Source organism: Prionailurus viverrinus, chromosome A3, assembly GCF_022837055.1.
Source record: "Prionailurus viverrinus isolate Anna chromosome A3, UM_Priviv_1.0, whole genome shotgun sequence".
Classification (NCBI taxonomy): domain Eukaryota; kingdom Metazoa; phylum Chordata; class Mammalia; order Carnivora; family Felidae; genus Prionailurus; species Prionailurus viverrinus.
In genome coordinates this window covers 106,914,190-106,941,303 of record NC_062563.1, presented here as the reverse complement: position 1 = coordinate 106,941,303, position 27,114 = coordinate 106,914,190, and the positions used below count along the sequence as shown (strand labels likewise).

The 27,114-nt window shown below is 37.5% G+C and overlaps 1 long non-coding RNA gene across 1 annotated transcript; it reads right to left on the bottom strand.

Annotated features, from left to right (window-relative positions):
* Positions 1-27,114, bottom strand: LOC125161585 (uncharacterized). The gene is made up of 4 exons (XR_007150682.1): positions 27,070-27,114; positions 26,607-26,737; positions 880-959; positions 1-277 (listed from the first exon to the last, which is right to left on the bottom strand). It is a non-coding gene; the product is annotated as an uncharacterized LOC125161585 (long non-coding RNA).

Sequence of the window (27,114 nt, the reverse complement as noted above, 5' to 3'; positions counted from 1 at the left end):
ATATCATGAAGGGACTTAGAGAAGAAGAGGATTGCTGTATGGAATTCCATGGAGGTTTCTTAAGGGGCTCTGACTGAGCTGGTAATTGCCCCCCTTTTGTCCTTCTCCATTCTTCTGTGTTGCTTAGAACACGAACATGATGACCGGCATATCTGCAGTCATCTTAAAACATGCAATGAAAGTGGAAGCCGTATTCCAAGGTGGTGGAGCCAAAACACTGAAGTTGCTGGCTCCCTGATGATGGAAGAGTGGCCATCATACCTCCAGCTATCTTTCACTGGAGAAAGAAAGAAATTTCTATTTTATTTAAACCTCTGCTGCTTTGGATTTTCTGTCATATATAACTGAATTTGATCCTATCTGAAATGTTATGTTTTTTCTGACTTGAAATTATATTAAGGCCCTAAAAGCTGACTTATTGACATAACTATTGTCCAGAAAAATCATATTCACTATAGAAATATAAAATTATTGAATAAAAGATTGAGTGGTACTTTCTGCAAAATCATAATAGAAAGCACTGACCTTAGAGATATGATTGATAGCTCTTTATAAACATTTCTAAGAGATATTACAAAAGATTCAGAACTCTAGCTCTACATACAACATAGTTTAAAAGAGGCTCACAGCAGAAGACCTCTGATAAAATATGAGGTTAATTCATTTGTTAATAAATTGTCAGCAATCTTTCTCATTATTTTGGTACATTTTCTATACTTTTTAATGGTTAAGTTTTAAGATTTTGATCTCAATATCCTTTATCTATAGTTTCTTTCTAGATGCCATTTCTGCTAAAATTCTGAAGTTATATACGAGTCATGTAGATTAACTCTGTTAATTCAACTATGCCAAAAAGCAGGGAACATACAGCTTACATACCATTAGTTTTCCTGGGTTAAAGCCCTAAGCCTTGCTCTGTAACATTCTTCCCTCTGGAAGATGCACATTGAGATGTCTCTCTGTAAAAGAAATGTGATCAAAGACTGGGACCTGGAAAGAAAGCAGAAGGCTACAGAAAGGAAACATTTTGTTGAGAAAGGCTTTGACAATTAGGACTAAATAATGTTAATGTTTCACAGATGCACTTCTTGTATTCGAAATGAGACCTCTGGGGTAAGGGCAGTGAAATTCACCAATCTCTACATCTGATCTCTCAAATGTGTAATTCCTTGACATTTTGTCCTTGACATCCAGAACTGGAACATGAGCTTGAAGTTAAGGAACTTCAGTTGTGAAAGCCTAAAAACTATAATATCTACATCATTCTGTATAGTTGGAACATAAGACATGCTTATCACCCTAGCAAATTTTATTTCAATATCACTAGTCAGTATGAACCACTTCCTCCAAATTAGAAACATTTCACTGATTTTATAAAAGCATATGAACTCAGATTTGGCATCTAAACATGTTCATATTTCCCACCCCAGTACTCAGCTCTAGCATCTTCAAGGTGCCAATGCTATACACAGAACAAAACCCTTCAGATACCTCTCTTCCCCTACTTTGTCAGGGTTCAAGCAGTGAAACAGACCAGAAGGAAACAGTTATTCCAAGAAGTTGGCTCACACAATTATGGGTACTGTCTGGAAAAGTGGGAAACCCAAACAGCAGGCCATCAGGAAAGACAGGCTGGAACTCTCAGGAAAGACTGAAGTTGCTATCCATAGGGAAATTTTGTCTTATTAGGAAAGAGTCAGCTCTCTTCTTAAGGCCTTTCAACTGATTGAATCAGACCTACACAAATTATCTATGATAATTTCCCTTACTTAAAGCCAAGTGATTATGGACTTTCATCATATCTATAAAACACCCTCACAGCAATACCTAGATTAGTGTTTGAATAACTGATAAAGACCATCATACCCTCCTTCACAAATTCTTGGTAAGCTAGAGAAGTCAACTCTGCCCTGGATTTTGAGCCCTGTTAACAAATTCTGACTTAATACAAACGGGCTACAACTATTAGAAGTCTGATCTTCACCTTCACACAGTGTTAATGTAAGAGGCTTTCAAGAACCTGTCATTGCGCACATCACTTTTCATCTTTTTATCCTCTCATATGCCTCAGTCGCCCTAACTAAGATGGTGGTGTACTAAGTACCCAGTTTAATACTATCCCAACTGAGACCCATGACAAGAAAAAGAAAACACTCCAGGTCCTATGGAATAATTTTCTCCACTGTTATCTCAAAAAGAAAACAGGAGTGGGAAGCAAAGATGTGACGTGGTTTCAATCCAGGAAACTGGTTTGACTTTCCTAGAGGCAAAGGCCACCCAGAGTCATGCAGATCCTCTTACCACCTCTTTTTCTCTCCTCTTTGGTCATTTATCACAGCAAAAACACACCCAGCTGTCCCTGGGGCTCTTAGTCTGCTGTGTCCATAGTATCCAAGCATTTTTAGACAAAACTGTTGCATCGGGGGCAAAAGACAGAACCCTAAACATGATTTTACTCTAAATAAAATCTACCACAACAAGGGTTCAGTGATTGTTAGATTTTCAGGGTTGAGGAAGAAGAGATAAGGGGCTTTTAAAAAATATTAACAAGGGGTACAAGTAGTAAAGTTTATCTTCAAAGACATGGGCTTGGGTAATTTGTTTCATTTATTAATTACATGATCTTTGAAAAGTCTCAACCTTCTTATATTTCATCATTCTTTCCTCTACATAAGGTGAAGAGATTGAATTATCTTTCAGTTCTATTTTTCTTTGATCCTATAGATATAGAGCAGCAGAACATGGAGAAGAGCTGACCAGGAAAAGGATAGAAGAGTAACTTAAAAAATAATGGAAAATGAAATTATCAGTCTGGAAGGAAGGAAGGAAGGAAGGAAGGAAGGAAGGAAGGAAGGAAAAGAATAAGGAATGAGAGAAGAAAAAGATGGGGCACAAAGGTAAAGTATAAGAACATACAGGTACAGGGGCATCTGGGTGACTCAGTCAGTTAAGCGTCTGGCGCTTGATTTCGGCTCAGGTCATGACACCACAGTCATGGGATCAAGCCCCACATGTACCTTCATGCTCACAGAGTAGAGTCTTGGGATTCCATCTCTCTCCCTCTCTCTCTGCCCTTCCCCTACTCACGCTGTCTCTCTCTCTCTTTCTCTCTCTCTCTCTCTCTCTCTCTCCCTCCCTCCCTCTCTGTCTATCTCAAAATAAATAAACTTAAAAGAAAAAAAAAGAACATACAGATACAAACAGGAGAGAAAGGTGGGAACTGTGGCCCACTGGAGAGTTCCTGGCCCCTCTGCAGAAAGTAGCTACTATTTATTCTTCTCTATCTGACTGCTGGTGAAGGAAATACAGATCGAGTGGTGCCAGGTTTTAGAATCTTTCCAAAAAAGCCATAAATCTGGATGCTTATCTGATAACTCTTCATTTTTAAATGTGGACACACTAATTCAAATTTTAAAGAACAATATGCAAAATAAACACAATATATCTGCAGGTAGAGCATCATTTCAGCACCAAGAGTAGGGTGAGGCAAGAGAAGCACTCACCTCATGCACATTTAAAGAGGCACCAAAACTTCAATAATCAACATAAATAATACTTAATGCAATGATTTTTAAGTAAAATTTATTGCCAAAAAATGCATCAACAAGAAAGTAGCAAAAAATCCTTTTTTATACATGTTAAACAGCTTTATGAGGTATAATTTACATACCATAAAATTCACCTCCTTTATTTATTTATTTATTTATTTATTTATTTATTATTTTAATTCCAGTGTAGTCAACATATAGTGCTATATTAGTTTCAGGTGTACAATATAGTGATTCAGCAATTCTATACATTACTCTATGCTCGTCCCAATAAGTGCAGTCTTAATCCCTTTCACCTATTTCTCCCATCTCCCCACCCACATCCTCTCTGGTAACCATCCATTTGTTCTTAACAGTTAAGAGTCTATTTTTTGGTTTGTCCCATTTTTCCTTTGTCTGTTTGTTTTATTTCTTAAATTCTGTATATAAGTGAAATCATACGGTATTTGTCTTTCTCTGACTGATTTCCCTTAGCATTATACCCTCTGCATCCATACACTTTCTTTCTTTTATATGGCTGAGTAATATTCATTCTTTTTTATGGCTGAGTAGTATTCCATTGTGTATATCCACCACCTCTCCTTTATCTATTCATCTGTGGATGGACACTTGGGCTGCTTCCATAATTTGGCGATTGTAAATAATGCTGCAATAAACAGGGGTGCCTATTATCTTTTTGAATTCAGTTTGTTTTTATTCTTTAGGTAAACACCCAGTAGTAGAATTACTGGATCATATAATAATTCTATTTTTAATTTTTGAGGAACCTCCCTACTGTTTTCCACAGTGGCTGTGCCAGAAAATATCAAAAATTTCAATAAAGACCGGCTCCAACCTTGCTGTTGCACAATTCACATCCCTAACCTCACCCCAATCCTGGGTCTGTATCCTTTATAGCCTCTGGGTTAAAGGCTTACAATGGGAGCATGGTAGTGCTATAAATGCAAATAGGAAAGAGAAAGAAAAGCAGGCTTGGGAGTGGAGATAATGAATTCAACAGCAGGCATTTTATCTGAGGTGCTGTGCGGGCATCCAGTGAGGGAGACTCTAAGCATTTGAGAATAAGAAAGCGGTAAGAGTAAGTGGGAGAAAAATTAATACTTACTTTGTGTTATACACTGGAGAGTCTACATATATTACCTCCTCTACCAACAACTGTCAGCATGACTCTTTAGTTATGAGATTTAATCTCCATTTAAGAGACGTTTCAATGGATATTAAGGTTAATGTCCCAAGATCATCCAAGGAGCCGATAATGTAACTGAGCCTGTCTGAATTCCAGGTCGGTCTGACTTCAAACTCCGTTCTTTCCAATAAACTGTGCTGCCATGAGCAAGTCCCATACATGTGCATGTCATCAATAAACCCTGAGATTGGATGAGATTCCCAGAGAGCATAAATGACCTTTGCTGCTCCTCAAGCCTGTGTCATTATCCTGGTGATGCTATCAAGGATGGGGGCCCTTCCTTCTTGCTACTGTCAAGACTGGAGCCATTCTTTGGACTGGAGCCTTTCCATCCCTAAGAAATTTTCCGTGCAGCCTTCTGGTCTTCAAGTATCACAGCCTCTAAGTTCTACTCACATTAAAGATCCCTGGCTTCCTTCCATATTTATCCACACCACCGCAGCCTTGTTAAACAACAATCAGTTTCCACACTCTTTGGAACCTTGTGACCTGACCACCAGTTTCTCTTGGGACTTGTATTGAGTTCCTATGTACTGGCAACCTTTAGTTCCAAGTCCTAACTTTTCATAAGTGTCCTGTTAATCACGGCAAACTGAGCCATGTCTCAAGATATAACACCCCCAAACTTCTGGTTCAGTCTCATTTCCCTAGCACTTCTTACCTAAATGATTGACTAAGGAAATGAATTATCTATTTCTCAAATAAAAGTTTTATCCTCCTCCTCCACTCTTACAGTCATGTCTTTCCTTTAGACTATCATCCTCCTCCATTACCCCATTACTCCATTACCCTCCATTATCCTATCCATACTTCTAAGTGTAGCTTACATTTTGCACTCTCATGAAATGCTCTTTCACCAGCCCAGTCTGAATCAATCACTCTACCTATGAATTATGGCAGTGTTGATTCATTGAACGCTCACATGCCATTTTTAATCAACAACACATCAATTTTATCTGCCTAACTAGAAGGACAGGGGCCAATGTCTTATTCTTTGTTAATATTCTCAAAACTTCACACACAATGTAGGAGTGCTGATAAATAGCACTGAATGATGTGTTTCTAAAGCAGGGAAAAACCTAAGTTTCAGGCTTGTATAGTCCTGACTGTCCTTAATTTCTCTTAATTTGTCTTTTTATTTCTAAAATAAAGATAGCATTATACAAAATTCCAGGGGTATTATGAAGAAGAATATAATGAGGATATTTTAAAATATCTACAAATATATTTTCCCTTTTGGTTTCTTTCTTAGCAATCTTTAACCATTTTCTGCCACCCCCCCCCCATTAGGAGGGCAAATCCAGCTAAGAAAATAGAAGGATTTGACTGAAAGAAATCTTGATGAGAAAAGAAGAGAAAGAATAAAGCCCTTTTTTGACCAAGGAAAAAGGAGCCAAATAGAGAGAGAAAGAGAAAAGAGGCTACTCATGAGTGTCCTCCCATGTCCTGATTTGTTCCCAAGGTACCCTCAGCACCAGGGCTAAATCAAAGGAAAAGTGATACAAAAAGTCAAAAATGCCAGAGAAATTAAAAAAAGGTTTGTGCCATCATTTACATTTGGGACTCTAGAAGGAGACCACCTTGAAGAAGGTTGTGGAAATATAGGAGAGTCAGGATCCTGTGTTTTGATCTATGTCAGGTATGTAGAGAATGCAGAACTCCCAGCAGGTTCTAGAGAAGATGTGAAGAGTAGCTGAGGATTCCAGCTGGTGAGCTCACTAATAAGATTATTGCAGGAAGAAAACAAGGGATTCTGCAGTAGAATGTTTATGGGAGAGACTATCTAAGAAAATGAGCAAATTGGAGTCTCAACCAGAATCAAGGAAACTATTGCCAGCAAGAGTTGAGACAAGAAAGGGGCTACCATTGTATCTTGACCATACCAAAACAAACAAAAACAAAAAATAAAAAACAAAAATCACACCAGACATGAGCAGATGAAAGATAGCAATGACAAGAGACTTTGTTGCCCAGACACCATTAAGATAAATGCCTCAGTGGAAGAACAATAAATGTGCATCAGGCTCTCATTCAACACCATGTGGGAATGGGTTCTTCTCCATTTCCCGAAATAAGAACAGAAAAGACTTGAAGTATTTGTCAATTCCCTTTTTAAAAAATTAGTTTCAGGACAGCAGGGTGGCTCAGTCACTTAAGCATCTGACTCTTGATTTCAGCTCAGGTCATGATCTCATGGTTCATGGGACTGAGCCTTGCATCGGGTTCTGTTACAGCACAGAGCCTACTTGGGATTCTCTCTCTCTCTGTCTCTCTCTCTCTCTCTCTCTCTCTCTCTCTCTCTCTGTCTCTCTCTCTCTGTCCCTCTCTGTCTCTCTCTCAAAATAAATAAACATTTAAAAAATAAAATAAAGTACATTTTAAAAAAATTAACTTTGACTGGGGAATAATGGAATTACTTTAATTGACAAATTAAGTTTTCCTTTCCCTTTGTGAGATGAAGGGCTTGAGGACAAATGAGATCAGTTATAAAATAAAAGAAGATATATGGTTTTCTTCACACATTTGAGTTATGGTGTGCCATCTTCATACATATCTCCCCTCACAATGAGTTTACAATGAATATTTTGTATTAAGAAAGCAACCTATGCTACAAAACTAAGGACACTGCATCATGAGATGTGCTTTAATCATTTATTTTCCTGACTGCTTTAAAGTAGGTTAAGAAAAAAATCTTCCCCAAGTAAGAGAAGAAGAGAAATCATTATAACATGAGACTTTACTGAAATTCTGCCCTATTAGGTTTTGCTAAGGAGAGAAAAGTGCCAGACGAGGGGATTTCAGGGATGAGTTATTATATTTGCAAATTGGTATAATGAAAATTACCTAGGCAGTACCATGAATTTAAATGAACTGTGTAATTTTTTCTTAAGTTTTAATATAAAGTAATTGTTCATTTCTTCCAAGAAATAGTTAAGGTTGCCGATTCTTTTTCATAAATCAATATGCTCTGAACAATAAAGCTAATAGCCCAGTACAGTCTATAAAATGTAGCTATGTAGCTGTCTGTTTCCAGGGCTTTATTCCAGGGGCTAAACAGCAGTTTCTATTTCTAGTTGACTGCTGTCTTTATCAAATTACTTCCTTGACTTGGTGACAGCTTTTTAAGACATTTTCTAAAGGAAAGCTTTAATTTCTCATCTTTGTTCTTTAAGAATGTAGCTTTTAAAGTAATAGGATTGACTCTTGTTATATTTTGTTATAATAGGATTGACTACTATATATTATATATTATATATAAATATTTATATACATGTATGTGTAAAATTACTTGTACAAAACATATTGACTTTGTCATTCATCATAGAAAGATCATGGTCTAATTTCACTAAGATTATGTTACCGTATATCATAGTTATCTAAAGTGTTAAATTCTAATATAAGCAAACAAAAGTATTTTAGCCCAATAACAAATAATTTGTCCTTAAACCTTGTGTTCTTAGTTATGTAGCCTTTCCAAAAAAAAGATCCAAAGAAACAAATGTAAGAAAGCACAATCAAAGAAAATTCTTCTACTGAAATGGGGGATAACAGTCTCACAATTTTAGATTTTTATGTTACATGTATCTTATTAGTTATAAGATGGTAATGCTAATGGATGTTCATCCCTCAGCTTTCTCTGTGTAGCAAAATTACAAAATGTGTTTTTAATGCATAGAGCACACTGACATCTACTTGAAATTAAAATGGCTTAAAATATTATGTAGAAAGTTTTAACTAATAATCCAAAAATACTTTAATCTGAAAATATTTTCTATCTAATTAAAATACATTGTTGCTTATTTTTATTGTAACTTTTTAAGTAGTTAGAACACATTGGGGCGCCTGGGTGGCTCAGTCAGTTAAGCGTCAGACTTTGGCTCAGGTCACGATCTCACGATTCGTAGTTTGAGCTCCACATTGGGCTCTCAGTTGTCAGCACAGAGCCCACTTTGGATCTTCTGTCACCTTCTTTCTCTCTGCCCCCATCCTGCTCTCTCTCTCTCTCTCTCTCTCTCTCTCAAAAATAAATAAACGTTGAAAAGAAATAGAACTGTTGATGATGAATTCTGATGCCACAATAATTTAATGTTGTATAAAACTTAACCAGATTTGCTTTCTGTTCTGTATATAAGGAAAAAGAATTAGATGATATCCATGATTTCCAAGATTATCTATTGTTTTACCTAGTTTTTCATGCTAGAATTCAGTCATAAGGCATATCATTTATCTCAAAAATTTATTAAAATGCAGAGCAGTTATGGCAGACACACGGATTGTATGAGCTCAGAGTGACCTGAGACTTGAACTGTCCCTCCTGCATTTTCCAATTCTAAGTATGGAGTGTCTTGACAAACCCTTCAGTTTCTAGATTGAGGTTGATCTGAGAGAGGCCTAATTTAATTCCTACCTTCAGGTATAGCCTCAGAGCAATCTCTCAGGAAGAGAGCATCAGTCCTAACCCAGACCCAGGACATTTGATCCATCTCCAAATTTGTCTAGGGATCTCAAGACACTTACAGGGAAGCCACCAAACCCCAGCACCAGCAGGGTATGACTAATATGTTTTTAACAATTTAAGAAAAGGTATATGTGTGTGTATACACATACATATACACACATACATACAACTTAGGATAAGTTTTCCACTATGTTTGAGTATTCAATTTTTTATCTGCAAAATGACAGGGACACACTAATGATCTCTAAAGCCCTTGCCAGTTCAAAAATTCTGATTCCTCAAGTTAGATCCCTTTCTCCCCACCTCCCTTCAAAATGGTGATGGATGAGACAAAGGTTTTCAGTAAGAAGAGAGTACTGAAAGCTCAAGCAATAAGCCAAAAATCTAAAAGGCACGTTATAAAGAAAATAAAGTTTATATTAGGCATAGAGTTTAAATGACTTAATAACACTAGTTGGTAAAAGAAAAAAAATCAATGTGAACCCAAGGACTTAAGGACAATTTTTTTTTTTTTTTTTGCATTTCTGCCATTAGAAGTAACTCAACTCAAAATGTTTGCTCATCAACATTCATACACACTTCCTTACAGCAAAAAGACAAGGAAACTTGGAAGGTAACCAATTCCAAGTAAATTTTCATGAAGGAAATGCAACACCTTGTTGTGGTTAAAAAGTAAGAGTACTTTCAAAATGCATGTGATTTGGGGAGACTAAAGAGACAGCTCACGGGAACTCTCATTGGCCAACTGCAATCATTCAAATAACCAAAAGTGAAGAATAACTAGTCAGTTGACACAAATTGAATGATTAAATGTCCATTATATTTTTTTTAAGAAAATTAATGTAAAACAACAGAAGAAAAGTGATCCTAACAGAACAGAATCACTTTGTATCAATTGTAGTTTGGAGCGATATGCTAACAAATGTAAGTATCCTGTTTATTAAATATATATCATATGCAGACATACTATCCTCATCCTGTGTAAATAGGAGAGATTGAAAAAATTGGAGTAAGTCAAAGTGTCCAATTAACAGCAGAAACTACTCCAAGAGCAGGAAAGATTCCCCACTAGTGGGCATTTCCAGTGACTAAGTAGAAAGATGACCCAAAGTTACTCAACATCACTGGTCATATACAGCCTAACTGTGTTCCAAGATGATGTATTAGCCAAATACCCTAAAAAAGAGATGCTTCTATGCAGGTTTCATCCCTTGTCTCCTGGGAGATGCAACCTTGATGGCCTTACTAATTAAAATAAGGTGTTAACATGTATTATGCATGATTTTCCAGGGATACTTGCAAAGGAGGTCAAAATATAACAATTTCAGGACAATATGTAAAATTTGCGTATATAACATTGTCTAAAGGGAACATAAAGGACATACCATTTGGATAAAAATATCAAGTTCCAAACAACTAAAGCCTACCAAAAAAAGGCATATAACAAGTTTTTAAAGTCCCCCTTGATATAATAGCTTTATTCCTGTTAAAAAGGGGCCCACCCCAAAGCATGTCACCTCAGATTGGGAAACTGCAGCTGGACTCAAATAGCTAATAAATCAGTGTCATATGCTTGGTAATTCAAAAACCTATAACGTTGGAAAGTTCAAGGTAGGATTCTTTTTTTTTTTTTCAGCGTTTATTTATTTTTGGGACAGAGAGAGACAGAGCATGAACGGGGGAGGGGCAGAGAGAGAGGGAGACACAGAATCGGCAACAGGCTCCAGGCTCTGAGCCATCAGCCCAGAGCCCGACGCGGGGCTCGAACTCCCGGACCGCGAGATCGTGACCTGGCTGAAGTCGGACGCTTAACCAACTGCGCCACCCAGGCGCCCCTCAAGGTAGGATTCTAACCCCAGGAAGGAAGACCTAACAACTATAATATGTTCTAAGCTAATAAAGCAGTAAACTGAACTTCATAAAAATCAATGCCTGTGTAATTCATTAAGTCTTAGATTTTTGGCAATGTTTATGTCTTCTTCCTGATCTTTAAGGTATTCAAATGTTTTAAGAACACGATATATAAGCTTTTAATTTTAGTTACTAGGAGAACTTGATTAAATAGTTTTTTAATCAATGTGGTTTTTTCTGCAAACTTTTAACCTGATAAATATATAAGTTGTTTTAAGTTTATTTATTTATTTTGGGAGAAAGAGGTGGGGGTAGAGACAGCGGAAGAGAGAGAATCCTAAGTAGGCTCCACATTGCCAGCGTGGAGCCCAAAGTGGGGCTTGAGCCCATGAACCGTGAGATCATAACCTGACTCGAAATCAAGAGTCAGATGCTTAACTGACTGAGCCATCCAGGCGCCCCTTAATGTGTATATAATGTCTAAAAGTTTAGAGCTGTGTTGTCCATTATGGTACCCAATAGCTACATGTGTTATTTAAGTGTAAACAAATTAAAATTAAATACAACTAAAAATTCAGTTGTTCGTTCACACTAGGCACATTTAATGTGCTCAGTGGCTATAGGGCAGATGGCTAGCACAGATATGGAAGTTGTATTAGCTTCTTTTTAGATGTGTTAGTTAGGATAGAGACTAACCAGCTATATTTATAAGAATGTCAAAAGTATAGTGGCTCACTCAGCTCTGTTAAGAAAGAAGTTCCTTTCTTTCTTAAGTCTAGATTTGTGGGTGGTCCCAGCACAGGACTGGTAGGTAGAAGGCAAATTCAGCCCATGAGGTCTCCACGAACCTATGTCCTTCTTTCCTGTTGTGTTGTCCTTTAGAATGCTACCCCATTCAGCATGACTGGAACTGGGTCTACAACATCTTATTTGCATGTTCCAGAGTGTCAGAAGAGAAAGAAGAGAATATGAAGGGCAGTAAATTTTCTTTACAGAGAATAGGACAGAATGTTGCACACATAACTTCCATTTACACTTCTGTGGCTAAAAGATGACTGTACCCACATCTGGTTGTTACAGAGGCTGGGAAAGATGGTCTAGTTGTGTGGCTGTATGCACATCTACAACTTGGGCCAGGAAGGTGTTATTTCTAAAAAAAAAAGGGCGAATGGTTACTGGAAAACTATTATGCCACAAGGGAATGCTGTTTAATGGATTTATAGGGGGAGAGAAGTAGAGATTAAACAACATTTAAACAGTAGATGTTCTCCTCGCTCAATAGTCTGTGGAAAGTAAAATGCCAATCAACACCCCTTCCACCAGTTATATAAATTCTACTTCTAAAACATTTTGTTCTGGATGAAGTAATATAAACTAGTATTAGAAAACTTACAGTTTCATTTAAAAACTCACTAAAGAGAAAGTTTTACTGTCTTGGCTATTATAAAATAAATATTAGCATTCACTTTTAACTCAACTTCTTAATAGGGAAAAAAATTCTTTAAAGAACAGTACTACCCATAAAAATCTATAAAATAATGTACTCAAGTCAACACTGCATAATTATTTGGTCATAGAACACTCCAGCCAAAAACAATAGTTACAGTACATATATAAATAAATTTAACAATACTATAGGCATGTTTTACAGATTAAACTTAAATTACAATGTAAATGTTACAATATTTGATTCTGTGCATGAGGAACTGAAAAGGGTATTATTAAAATACACTAAAATAAAATTCATTCTTCTTTAATAAAAGATTATTTGCTATTAAGCTTCAAACCTAATCACTTTTTTTTTCAACTTTTTAATTTATTTTTGGGACAGAGAGAGAGAGAGAGAGAGAGCATGAACGGGGGAGGGGCAGAGAGAGAGGGAGACACAGAATCGGAAGCAGGCTCCAGGCTCCGAGCCATCAGCCCAGAGCCTGACGCGGGGCTCGAACTCACAGACCGCGAGATCCTGACCTGGCTGAAGTCGGACGCTTAACCGACTGCGCCACCCAGGCGCCCCTAAACCTAATCACTTTTAACCTGCCAGTGAAAGTAGAATTATGTAATAGTGGTTTATATACTAACCTTCCACTTGTGAAGAATTGTTTCTTAAAATCACATCTATTGCATGCTAGATATCTAAATTATATATTTTAGGGGAGCCTGGGTGGCTCAGTCAGTTTGGGCACCCGACTTCAGCTCAGGTCATGATCTCGCACTCTGTGGGTTCGAGCCCGGCGTTGGGCTCTGTGCTGGCAGCTCAGAGCCTGGAGCCTGCTACCGATTCTGTGTCTCCCTCTCTCTCTGCCCCTCCCCTGCTTGCTCTCTGTCTCTTTCTCAAATAATAAACATTAAAAAAAAAATTTAATTATATATTTTAGACAATAGAAATTAGTAAAAGGAAAATTAAAATTACAATGTCATAACCATCTTTCAGCAATTGCATCTAGAAATTCAAAAACGTGCTTCATAATTGTTGACAATAATCTCTTCTGATATCATTTTGCTCAGATTAAAAAATGTGTAAAGAATTTTACTTATAAGCATTTTTTAAAAATAAGAATAAATTTCAACTGCTGGCTGAAAACATCTCAAAAATCAAAACTGGTAATTTTGCATCAATAATAAAAGTTTCTGAGACCAATGATTGCAATGTGGTGTTAAATTATATTGATCGGCGACCCCTAGTACCCCAAGTCAATATTTATGTTAGTCAACAGTGTCTATAGGACAATTTTGTACATTTTATTATTTGTTACATTGACCTTAAATAATATGTTAAATGCACTATTTCTAAAGAAAATGAATTCTATCTTAATTTCTTCATCATTGGATTTAAACAGGCAGTTTGAGAAATCAGTGTCAATAGCAATTCCCTTCTTAGTTCCTCTTATCAACATTTAAGAGGAAACAGTGCAATACGAGGGCATCCTCTCTAGCAGTTTTCCTCATTGTCTTTTATTAGTTTTCAAATATTTTCCCTTCTTACCCATATGGCCCACTCATGCACATTTCTAATCTGTTAGGATTAACACCAACAGTTCCCAACCCATTCAAAACAAAACATGAAACAAGGGAGAGTGGCATTTGATAATGGTATCTGTTCTATGGCTTATTTCAGAAAAAGAAGATACTTCACTTCTTATTCCACCATATAAGTCATAAGATATCATGCAAAATCTTTATAGAAGAGAATGCTTTAAAAAGCTGGATTCAGTGGAGGGGGGGGAGGGGGGGGGAAGGCAGAAAAAAAGTCTCTGTAACTGCATAAAAGAACTGACAAGATATTGAGAGCAATCCTGAGAGGCCAGAAATGACGAGCAGAATCCAGAAAGAGAACAAAACGCTGATGTCAGTGTCTGTCATGGGAACATCTGCTGATCCCGAGAGGCATACAGCTTCATGCTTACCAGGCTGTGTGACTAAAGAACAGGGATAAACCTAGGGACTAAACCAAATGGGAAGTTGGATCGGACTCTCAGAAAACAAATTAAATCCCTGAGAGCTGACATCTTAGTGGAATAATGAACTGAAATTTTTAAAAGATTCCATAATGCACAGGGAGAAGATACAGACATCTGCCTATTCTATTTCTGTTAGCTCTGGGATGAGGAGGAATGACCATCTCTTCTGAAAATTCTTAACCAGAAGCCTAATCCCAATTGAAATGGAACTGAAATCATACTACTTGCTTCTGTGGCTCCCCATAAGCATTAGCCAATAATTTAAAGTGGTCTTGAATTAGGCCTTGACACCAACCAGAGGCAAATTTGAGTACTCTGGAAGAGAACACCTTAAAACCAAAACTGGAAACAATGTTCACAGATGAACTCCCAAGGAACATGAATTCACAATCCAAAAAATTGAAAACACACAAGGAATCAACCCTCCATAAGCAAGAGTCAGTAGAAATAACAAGAACAGATCCACTTAGATGCAGATATTAGAAATGTCAAGTAAAGATTTACATGTATATGTTTACTGTTTAAATATTTAAGAAAAGTCACATAGAAGATATATGTAGAAAGGATTTTAAATTGTTTTAAAAGTGCTAGAAATCAATAAAGAAGACAATCTAGTTAAAAAAAAAGAAGAGGAAGAAAAAGAAAAAGAAAGAAACACAAATAGCCAATTAACACATCAAAAGGTGTTCACTGAGGAAAGTAAAAAGTAAAATCAGAGGAAAAACTGCATTACACATTAAAATACACTGGAAAATTTTCAAAAGTCTGACAATGTCAAGTTTGGCAAGTAGGTAGAGCAAGGGGAATCTCTTTTTTTCAATATATGAAGTTTATTGTCAAATTGGTTTCCATACAACACCCAGTGCTCATCACAAAAGGTGCCCTTCTCAATACCCATCACCCACCCTCCCCTCCCTCCCACCCCCCATCAACCCTCAGTTTGTTCTCAGTTTTTAAGAGTCTCTTATGCTTTGGCTCTCTTCCACTCTAACCTCTTTTTTTTTTTCCTTCCCTTCCTCCATGGGTTTCTGTTAAGTTTCTCAGGATCCACATAAGAGTGAAACCATATGGTATCTGTCTTTCTCTGTATGGCTTATTTCACTTAGCATCACACTCTCCAGTTCCATCCACGTTGCTACAAAGGGCCATATTTCCTTCTTTCTCATTGCCACGTAGTACTCCATTGTGTATATAAACCACAATTTCTTTATCCATTCATCAGTTGATGGACATTTAAGCTCTTTCCATAATTTGGCTATTGTTGAGAGTGCTGCTATAAACATTGGGGTACAAGTGCCCCTATGCATCAGCACTCCTGTATCCCTTGGGTAAATTCCTAGCAGTGCTATTGCTGGGTCATAGGGTAGGTCTATTTTTAATTTTCTGAGGAACCTCCACACTGCTTTCCAGAGTGGCTGCACCAATTTGCATTCCCACCAGCAGGGCAAGAGGGTTCCCATTTCTCCACATCCTGTCCAGCATCTATAGTCTCCTGATTTGTTCATTTTGGCCACTCTGACTGGCGTGAGGTGATATCTGAGTGTGGTTTTGATTTGTATTTCCCTGATGAGGAGCGACATTGAGCATCTTTTCATGTGCCTGTTGGCCATCCGGATGTCTTCTTTAGAGAAGTGTCTATTCATGTTTTCTGCCCATTTCTTCACTGGATTATTTGTTTTTTGGGTGTGGAGTTTGGTGAGCTCTTTATAGATTTTGGATACTAGCCCTTTGTGCGATATGTCATTTGCAAATATCTTTTCCCATTCCGTTGGTTGCCTTTTAGTTTTGTTGGTTGTTCCCTTTGCTGTGCAGAAGCTTTTTATCTTCATAAGGTCCCAGTAGTTCATTTTTTCTTTTAATTCCCTGAGCAAGGGGAATCTCAATCTTATATATAACTGGTGAGAGAATAAACTGATACACAATGTTGGAAAAGTTTGGCATTATCTATTAGAATGGAAAATACCCCCTACCTTATTTAATTCCATTAATGTATGAATACTCAAGAAAGAGTATTCTTTGTATTCATGTATACAATACATGCTATACAATAATGGTTATAGCAGCATTATTTAAAATACAAAAAGAACCCTGAAGACTAAATGTCCATCTGTAGCTGACAAATGGAATGAACAAATTACAAATATATGCAAGAACACAGATGAATCTCATGACATAAACACACACACACACACACACACACACACACACACATACACACACACAGTATATATGAAGTCCCAAACAAGCAAAAACAAACTAAATTATCTAAGGATGCACTTATAAATGGAAAGCCGTAAAGAATAATAAGGAAATGGTTATTATATAAGTCAGGATAGTAGTTATCTTTGGGGGTAGAAATATTGTGATGAAGAGAGGCAAATGGTATGCTTTGGAGTGCTGATAAGGTTTTTAATCAGGATGGTGGTTATATTGAAGAATTTCTTATCATTTATTAAGCTGTACATATCGCTTTTGCTAATATGTTTATATGGCAAAAAGCACTGTAAGTTAATGCAGAAATAGAAATTTAAAACTTAGAGTTTTGCAGAGATCATTATTATTCACTGATTATTCCATGTGTTCCTTTACATTTTCCAGTCTCCTCTGAAATTCAGTTGTAGCCAATGTGACTATTTCTGGTTAATGAGCTAGCAGCAGAAGTCATATGTGTCCCTTCCAGTCTGAAGCACTTAAAAATAGGCATAAGTTCTCCACACTCTCTCTTCCCCTGCCATGGCAAGCTTTGAAACCCCATTTTGAAATAGTAAAGCCACAAAATGTAAGCAGCCTGGATTCCTGGATCCTAGTGTGGAAGGGAGCTGTTTTTTAGAAACACTGGACCCTCAGAGCAATTTGTATGAATGTGAAATAAACTTCATATTTACAGCCATTAAGAGTTGAAGAGTTAAGGGGCGCCTGGGTGGCGCAGTTGGTTGGGCGTCTGACTTCAGCCAGGTCACGATCTTGCGGTCCGCGAGTTCGAGCCCCGCGTCGGGCTCTGGGCTGATGGCTCAGAGCCTGGAGCCTGTTTCCGATTCTGTGTCTCCCTCTCTCTCTGCCCCTCCCCCGTTCATGCTCTGTCTCTCTCTGTCCCAAAAATAAATAAAAAATGTTGAAAAAAAAATTTTTTAAAAATAGAGTTGAAGAGTTAAGTGTTTCTGCTGCATAACCTAGCCTACGTGACCAACACAAATGAACATATTAACAGTACTGTCCTCAAGAAATTTCTTCATGGAAAATGTGAAATAGAGGTAAAGTGATATGGAGAATAAGATGAGTATTATGGCTCCAGAAAATTTTCCACAGAGAAGAGAGAAAGAGGTAAACTTCACAGAAATATTGGCTCTCATCTTCTGAATTACTTAAAGAGAGCATCCCTCAAGTTCTAGAAACAGTATAATGTCAAGTTGAAGACAAAGAAATCCATGCCTACCCATGACATGTGAAACTGCATAACATCAAGGACAAAAAAGAGAAATAGAACATAACCAAAGAGCTAGAATCAAAACACAAGAAACGACAAGTGTTGGTGAGGATGTGGAGAAAAAGGAACCCTCGTGCACTGTTGGTGGGAATAAAATTGGTGCAGACACTGTGGAAAACAGTATGGAGGTTCCTCAAAAACTAAAACTAAAAATATCATATGATACAGAAATTCCACTACTGGGTATTTACCTAAGGAAAATGAAAACACTAATTCCAAAAGATATATGCACCCCTATGCTTATTGCAGCATTAATTATAATAGCCATGATATGGAAGCAAACCGTGCCCATTTATATATAGATAAATGGATAAAGAAGATACAAACACACACACACACACACACACACACACACACACACACAAACACACACCCAATGTAATAACACTCAGCCATAAAAAAGGATACAATCTTGCCATTTGCGACAACATGGATGGACCTAGAGGGTATTATCCTAAATAAAACAAGTCAGATAAAGACAAATGCCATATGACTTCACTTACATGTAGAATATAAAAAAAAATGAAAAAACAAACAGAAAGCAGAAACAGATCCATAAATACAGAGAAAAAACTGATGGTTGCCAAAATGGGAAGGGGGTGGGGAATTGCCAAAATGAGTGAAGGGGAGTGGAAGCTATAGGCTTCCAGTTATGGGGTAAGTCACAGGAATAAAAGACACATATTGGGGGGCACTTGGGTGGCTCAGTGAGTTAAGCATCTGACTCGGTTTCAGCTCAGGTCATGATTAAGCCCCATGTCAGTCTATGTGCTGAAAGCACAGAACCTGCTTAGAATTCTGTCTCTCTCCCTCTCTCTCTTCCCCTCCCCTGCTCACACTCCCTCTCAAAATAAATAAATAAACTGTAAAAAAAAAAGGCACAGATTAAGGAATATAGTCAACGGTATTGTAATAGCATCGTACTATGACAGATAGTACGTACACTTGCTGTGAGCACAGCATAACATGCTGTGTCTCATCACTATATTGAACACCTGAAACTGATGTAACATTGTGTGTCAACTATACTTCAATTAAAGAAAAAAAGTAGCCAAAAAGTCACATCATCTATAAAGGAACAACAATTTAGTCTATCAGCTGACTTCTACAAACTATGATGACCTCCAAAAGACAGCTGGATAATGCCCTTAAAATACTAAGAGAAACTAATTGCCAAAGTATAATTCTATACTCAGTGAAACTATCTTCAAGAGCAAGGGTAAAATAAACAAATTTTCAGATCTTCAAAAATAGAATAGTTACTGCCAGAAGGTTTTTGGTAGGCCTTTGATCTGTCACAGATGGGACTACCAAAGGGAACAACCTGGCAATAGCTTCAAAATATCAATCACCTTACTCCTGACCAACAATCCCATTTCCAGGAAATGTATATCTTAGTGGATGGTTAAAGCCAAACTCCGGACTCATCTTTGACCCCTTTTTTCATCTCACATCCCATATTCAGCCATCTGGAAATCTTTTTGTCTCCACCATCAGAATATTTACAGAAGTGGCCATTGACCACCATCTTCACTGACCCTACTCTCAAGTAAGCCACTTCATATATCATCTGAATTATGGAAGTGGCCTCTAAAAGATATCTCCCTGATCTGCCTAGGGCTCCCTAGAGACCATTTCCACCGTGGCAGCCCCACCACTCTTTGTAAAACTTGCAGCCAATCAGGTCACTCCTCTTCACAAAACCCTCCTGTGGCTCCCCATTTCACTCAAAGTAAAAACCAAAATGCACATAATGGCCTAATGTGAACTGGTTCCACTACCCTTTAAACCACTTATACTACTAATTTCCATGTGGCTTGTCCAGCCATGCTGTGGTCTCTGCTGTTCCTCAAACATACCAAGCACATTCTCCCCGAGTCTACAGACAGACTGGTACCTCCAGCTGGAATGCTCCTCCCCAGACAACCATATGGTTAAATTTGTCACTTCCTTAGTCTTTGTTCAAATGCCACTTCTCAATGAAGCCCAACCAGACTGCCCAATATGAAATTGCAAATCCATACCTATTGCTCCAAATACTCTTTACTTTGCTCTTTTCTCCCTCCATAGCACTTACCATCTTGAAATTACTGCATTATTTCCCTTTTTATCTATTATTAATATCTTCCCCACCAGACTGTAACCTTAGTTTGTTTCAAGCAGACCCTGAAATAAAGATGTGGCTGCGAGTAGTTCATTTGAAAGGCAATGCCAGAAAGCACTGTGATAACTGATAGTGAAAAAGGAAAAAGAAGGAAGCCAATACAGTGTATGATACTAAGCAGGATACCGCTGGAGGGACAAGTCCCACCCTACAGGGGACCCTCAGAAAGACTGGGTAGGTGTGCTTCAGAATCATTCCATACTTCGCTGGTTGCAGATCACTCCTGGGCTCTAACTCTACAGCATGTCTGGATTACCCGCATCCAAGCTTGCTTCGGTGGCTAGAGAATACCCTCTGGCAGATAGATGCAGGAAGGCATTAGCTTATATGAGCATTGCCTCTGAGACCCCAAAGATAAGCCAAAGAAATATGGGTACCAACAGCTTCACTACCATAGAGATCTTTGTGTATTTGTTTTAATTGATGTATCCCAAAGGTCTGGCACATAGTGGGTACACACAAAAAAATCTGTGTTAAATGTCTCTGAATAGTTGAATAATGGGACCTAGAACAACATCCTTCAGACTTGTCTTAACCAGAAGTATGCTCTGTAGGGACGCAATATATTACACAGACACATCAAAAGATATTTATAGGTTTTTTTTTACCCTGAATTTGAATTAAAATTTAAGTCTATTTGGAATAATACATCAATTAAATTAAATGTATTTTTAAAACTCATATCAGAAGCTATTAAGAAAAAATGCTACATCAAAGTCTGGCTGCTCAATGCAGCTACACAGTTCTCATGTTATTACAGAATAAAAAGTCATTAAAGGAGTGCTTGGGTGGCTCAGTGGGTTAAGCATCCAACTTCAGCTCAGGTCATGATCTTGTGGTTTGTGAGTTTGAGCCCCACATCAGTCTCTTAGCTGTCAGCACAGAGCCCACTTCAGATCCTCTGTGCCCCTCACCCCTCTCAAAAATAAATAAAACATTTGCTAAAAGGGCATTAGGTTTGTCAGTTTATTTTAAAGTTAAGTTTAGCAGTTGCTTATAGAGCTAAGTATTCACCTACTTTACAATAGCAGTTCCACATCTATGTATTTACCTAAGAGAAATGAAAAACTATGTCCACAAAAAAAGATGTGCATATGTCCACAAAAAGACTTGTTCAAACAGCTCTGTACATAATAACCAAAAACTGAAACAATCCAAATGTCCATCAACAGGAGACTAGATAAACAAATGGTGGTATATTTATATGATGAAATACTAATCAAATTTTTTTTAAATTAGCTCCTGACTCACATAAAAATGTAAGTGAATGTTAAAACTTTATATTCAGCAAGAGAAGCCAGACATAGAGTATGCTTTATATAATTCCATTTACATGCAGTTCAAAAGAATTCAGAGCAGTGGTTGCCTATGGGTATAGGAATTAACTGGAAATGAGAACAAGGGAATTTTCTGGAGTGACAAATATTTAGCACCTTGATTTTCACGGTGGTCACATTGGCGTATACATTTATCAGAATGAATCATACACTGAAGTTCTGTTCATTTCTCTGTATTTAAATTTTACCTCAAAAAGACATTAAGCTTTGAATGTTACATACTAAATGTAAAAGAAATGAAATATTTTATTTTGGTAAATGAACATCGTTCAGTCTGTAATCTCAAGTGAAAAAAATTTTTCTGCTGTATTTGGCTCATTACAAAGGTATTTTTCAGGCAGCCTTTTAAGAGAGAAGGCACCTGGGGAAATTATATATTGAGCATGATTGCTTATTTGAAAAAGCAGACAACAGTTTTGTAGATACATTAAAATTTATAGTAAATAACAGGTTCAAGAGTGTTTCACCATTGGCATAAATCATCGCAAATGATCCACTTTCATCAAAGTTCTCAACTAGTCATAAAACTGAATGCAAAGGCGAACTATACTCTATATGTGTTTACTCACCAGTGAAAGCTAAAAGGAACACAGAATAAAATCAGCATAAGAGAGAAGAGACTAAGGCCTAAAACCTCAAGTTTCATAATGTAGTTGAAAAAAATATTCTCCATGTGGAAAATAATTAGTAAAATATAGTAAAGACAGTATACTAGGTAGAATCCATTGTAAGCATTCTCTTCAAGTTAATAAGCTGCACCATTAAGATAAAAACACAATCTAAAAGCAAAATACAAGATACTGGGGAGGTCAACATGTGACCCTGTGTGTTATATGAAGGAAGCCACTCTCAAATTGGAATTTGGCTTATTCCCACACCTTCAATTGTGCACATAAATACACACACACACGCACACACGCATAGCTTATTAGGCCTTTCCAGATCTAGGCAGGAAATTCAGTGACTTCTTATTGAAAAATGAAAATGAGTATAAAAGGCCCCAACTTTTTAGCAAGAGAAATAAAATTAAGCCCCACAGTGTACTTTGAAACTGACATTTTGCTGCAGTCAAAAAGCACTTTGAAGATTGCTAGTGATGATTTGTGTCTGTTGCTAAGCACTAGGTTGATGTTATTTTTTCCAGCTTCATCCCTCTGTGCCACTCTGGACATTGACAATGGATAAGGAAAAGAGAAAATCCCCACAGAGACAATTAGGGCCAGTGGACAGAGGTTGAGGGCCACCAACATCAGTGCAAGATGTGGAAGACAATTCTCACACTCAAAGAGAGAATGAGCTGCCCTAGACTGCCATGAAGTCACGAGTCAAGCCTAACCTATATGACAACTTTCAGGATTGTTGTAGAAGCAAGAAGTATAGTGGCTGAAGAGCACATTCTTTGGAGTGATGGGGTCCTCTATTTTTTTTCTAATTTTTTTAATGTTTATTTTTTCCATTTTTAAAAATTTTAATCGAAAAAGAGGTTGCATGTATTATATTAGTTTCAATTGTACAACATAGTGATTTAACAATTACATACATTATGACATGCTCACCACGGTAAGTGTAGTTACCATCTGTCCCCATACAAAATTATTATATTATTGACTGTATTTTGTGTTGTACTTTTCATCCCTGTGGTTTATTTTATAATTGGAAGTGTATACCTCTTACCAGATAAAAGGGATTAAGAGGTACAAATCCATGTATTTATTTTTCATTCAAATAGAGACACATTTCATGGAAGTATGTACTTCATTTCTCACACTCTAGTCCTCTTAAAACATTTTAAAGTTAAATTTTCAACTGGCTGGTATTATGATAATAAGCAGAAGTTAGGAAATTGTAAGAATAATCAATATAGTCAAATGGTCCACTGAAAATTGAATCTTACAATATAGTATTTAAAGACTTAATTCCACCATCTACTAGCTGTTTCAATTTGGCTAAGAATTGAATTTACAACTCCAAGTGCTGTTGTCCTCATCCCTGTACAATTCTGGGATGAATTAAACGAGATGGTATGTGTCGACGGTCTTACCACAATGCGTGACACTCAGTAAGCAGCCAGTAGTGTCATGACCAGAGGGAATGAATTCCTGACCTGAAGGGGGACTAGCAGGTGAGGAGATAAGGCTACACACCTGATAAAAATCCAGCCCAGTACCAAGAAAAACAAGTCTGTGAAACAACGCCTCATAGATGAAGTACATATTTTGAAGAGTGATGACAAAGAAGGCTTTTTATCACTTATTAATAACATTTTATACGTCAAAAAATAAAGAGATACGGTCATTTTATTTAGAAAGAGAATTGGGGGATCGCGGTCATTGTTTTACTGTAAGAACTAATCTTCTTGTCTTCAATTTAAAAACAGAAGTTTGCCCAAGGTCACGTTGGACAGAGGTTAAATAGCTAAAGAATTTTAAATGTGCAATTTTCATATAGTCAAACCTAAGCATCCAGTGGCAGAGACCAGTACGGCCAGAGTGCTAAGTCGCATAAGAAAAGGACTACAAAGACGCCAAGGGAAGCAGAAGAGATTCGTGAGGAGCCAACTTGGCCTCGAGGAGATTTCTGCAGAGCTTGACTTCAGCTTCCGGATGCTCTCAGCATAGCCTCTCCTGGCACACAAGGGCAAGTGATTTGCCTGTTCTAGGCTTTGCATTCTCCATGAGAAAATTGACTTGACAAGGCCACTTCAGTTGCCTAAGGATGTATTTCATAAAACACAAGCTAATGTTGCTAGATTTTATCTTCTTCTCCATTATAAGATTTTTTTTTTGGAAGCAAACATGTTAGTATGTCTTAGCAAAACTAGTATTGTCTTTTTTGCAAAATGGCGGTCTCTGGTTCTACCAGGGAGACAGAATTGGCAAGATCAGATTGCTTTTACATTCTTGACTGTAATTTTCCTTCAGAGCAACAGAAATGTTAATGGGGATCCTCTGTAGATTAACATGCAGACCCTAGGCAAACTCTTTATGTCTGGACAATCCTTTCTACTCCTTTTCCCTTAAAAAAGCCTATGCATGTTTATGCTCTGAGTCAAGATCCTTCACTCTCTTGTGTCAACTTGCCCAGACCTACTTTCATTTTAAATATTTTACGGAATACATTGTGGACTAAAGGGCTTTGTTTTTGGTAAGGGAATATGAAGCACTTGGCAAAGATGCTACTCTGTGTGTTGGGGCAATTGCATCATAGGTGGGAAAAGGGAAATTTATATTCCTCAGCTTTCCTTACACACACACACACACACACACACACACACACACACACACACTATCCCTAGGCTGGCTCTGAAAGATATTGCGTTGGTCACTGGCAAGAAGTTATAGGGCCCAAATCAAAAGGAAAAAAATGTTTAGTTATTTTCTCCATGCCCCTCTCCCTCCCTCATGGGACCACATTCCTTTTTCCTATGAAGAATTATAAGCTCCTGTTGGCTTCTTCTGCCAGGTATTTTTTTTAATGTTTGAGAAGCAAGATATTCTTGCAAAAGTGCTTTCTCTGGTCCCTGTTTCTCCCCTGCTTAATTGATGGCATTGCTCATTAACCCTAAGATCTCAGATGCTGGGGACATGTTGTCAGTTCTCTGTCCCTTATTCCAATTCTCTCAGGCTGAATCTCTCCCTGTACTCTCCAGTCCTGTTGCCACATGATAACAAAGCATTGACCCTGAAGCAAATGGCCCAAAGCTTCACACCCCAAATTTCAGCTGACTGAATTCTTTCAAGGTGCTAGAAAAACAGAAACAACAGGCGTGCTGCTAAGAGAAAAGGGAGGGAACCAAGGTTACTTCATCCTAAAATAAGAATAAGCCCTAGCCCTGTCCATAGTGACTCATGACTTTTGAAAGAAAGCATTCATTCTAATCATGTCTTTTTCTTTTTGTGAATATTAAGAGTTTTATTCTGCCATGTGCAACCAAAGTTGCACATAATAGTATTTCTTCCCTAGAGACTGGATTAATTTTTGAACCATCTGCACCAATCAAGCCTATGAAAATTATGCTCACCATCACTCATCATCAGGGAAATACAAATCAAAACCACATTGAGATACTACGTCACACCAGTCAGAGTGGCTAAAATTGACAACTCAGGAAACTACAGATGCTGGCGAGGATGTGGAGAAATGGGAGCCCTCTTGCACTGTTGGTAGGATTGCAAACTGGTGCAGCCACTCTGGAAAATAGTGTGGAGGTTCCTCAAAAAATTAAAAATAGAACTACCCTATGACCCAGAAATAGTGCTGCTAGGAATTTACCCAAGGGATACAGGAGTGCTGATGCATAGGGGCACATGTACCCAATGTTTACAGCAGTGTTTTCAACAATAGCCAAATTATGGAAAGAGGCTAAATGTCCATCAACTGATGAATGGATGAATGAAAGAAGATGTGGTTTATATATAATGGAATACTACTTGGCAATGAGAAAGAATGAAATCCTGCCATTTGCAGCAATGTGGATGGAACTGGAAGGTATTATGCTGAGTGAAATAAATCAGTCAGAGAAGGACAGATATCGTATGTTTTCACTCATACGTGGATCTTGAGAAACTTAACAGAAGACCATGGGAGAAGGGAAGGGGAACAAAATAGTTACAAACAGAGAGGGAGGGAGGCAAACCATAAGAGACTCTTCAGTACAGAGAACAAACTGAGGGTGGATGGGAGTGTGGGGGAGAGGGGAAAATGGGTGATGGGCATTGAGGAGGGCACTTGTTGGGATGAACACTGGGTGTTGTATGTAAGCGATGGACCACTGGGAATCTACCCCAAAAACCAAGAGCACACTTTACACACTGTATGTTAGCCAATTTGACAAATTATATTTAAAATAAATAAATAAAATAAAAATATTAATAAATTATTAATAGAAGATCAACTCACAGATGGACATCAGCTTGTCAATCTTGTTAAATAATAGATTTGTATTTATTGCATTGAAGTAAAATCATAGAATAAGTAAATCATAATAATAATTAAGAAGAAAACTCGTAAGAACTTATAACTGCTTTCTTAGAAAATAGTACCTTCTTATAAATACTAAATCATTACTAATATGTCAGTTATAGCTCAATTTTAGAAAAAGAAAAGAAAATAGTACCTTCAGGTGAATTAAACTGGAAATAGAATTCTCCTCATGTCAAGTGAACATAGACCAGACTCCAAGTTATGGTATTTGTGCAGCAAGAGGACAGTACAAATTTGTATAGTTCTTTAGTATCTCCTTTGAATCTGAAATTCACCAGTGACATTTAGGAAGGAGATTACCTATTTAAAACATTTCAAAATATTTAATTTGAAGAAATTTAAAATTTTTTCTTCAACGTTTATTTATTTTTGGGACAGAGAGAGACAGAGCATGAACGGGGGAGGGGCAGAGAGAGAGGGAGACACAGAATCGGAAACAGGCTCCAGGCTCTGAGCCATCAGCCCAGAGCCCGACGCGGGGCTCGAACTCACGGACCGCGAGATCGTGACCTGGCTGAAGTCGGACGCTTAACCGACTGCGCCACCCAGGCGCCCCTAATTTGAAGAAATTTAAAGAAAAAATGTAGCCATCTTACCAGTGGGATTTTCTATTTAGACAGTATAGGATATCGGGCACCTGG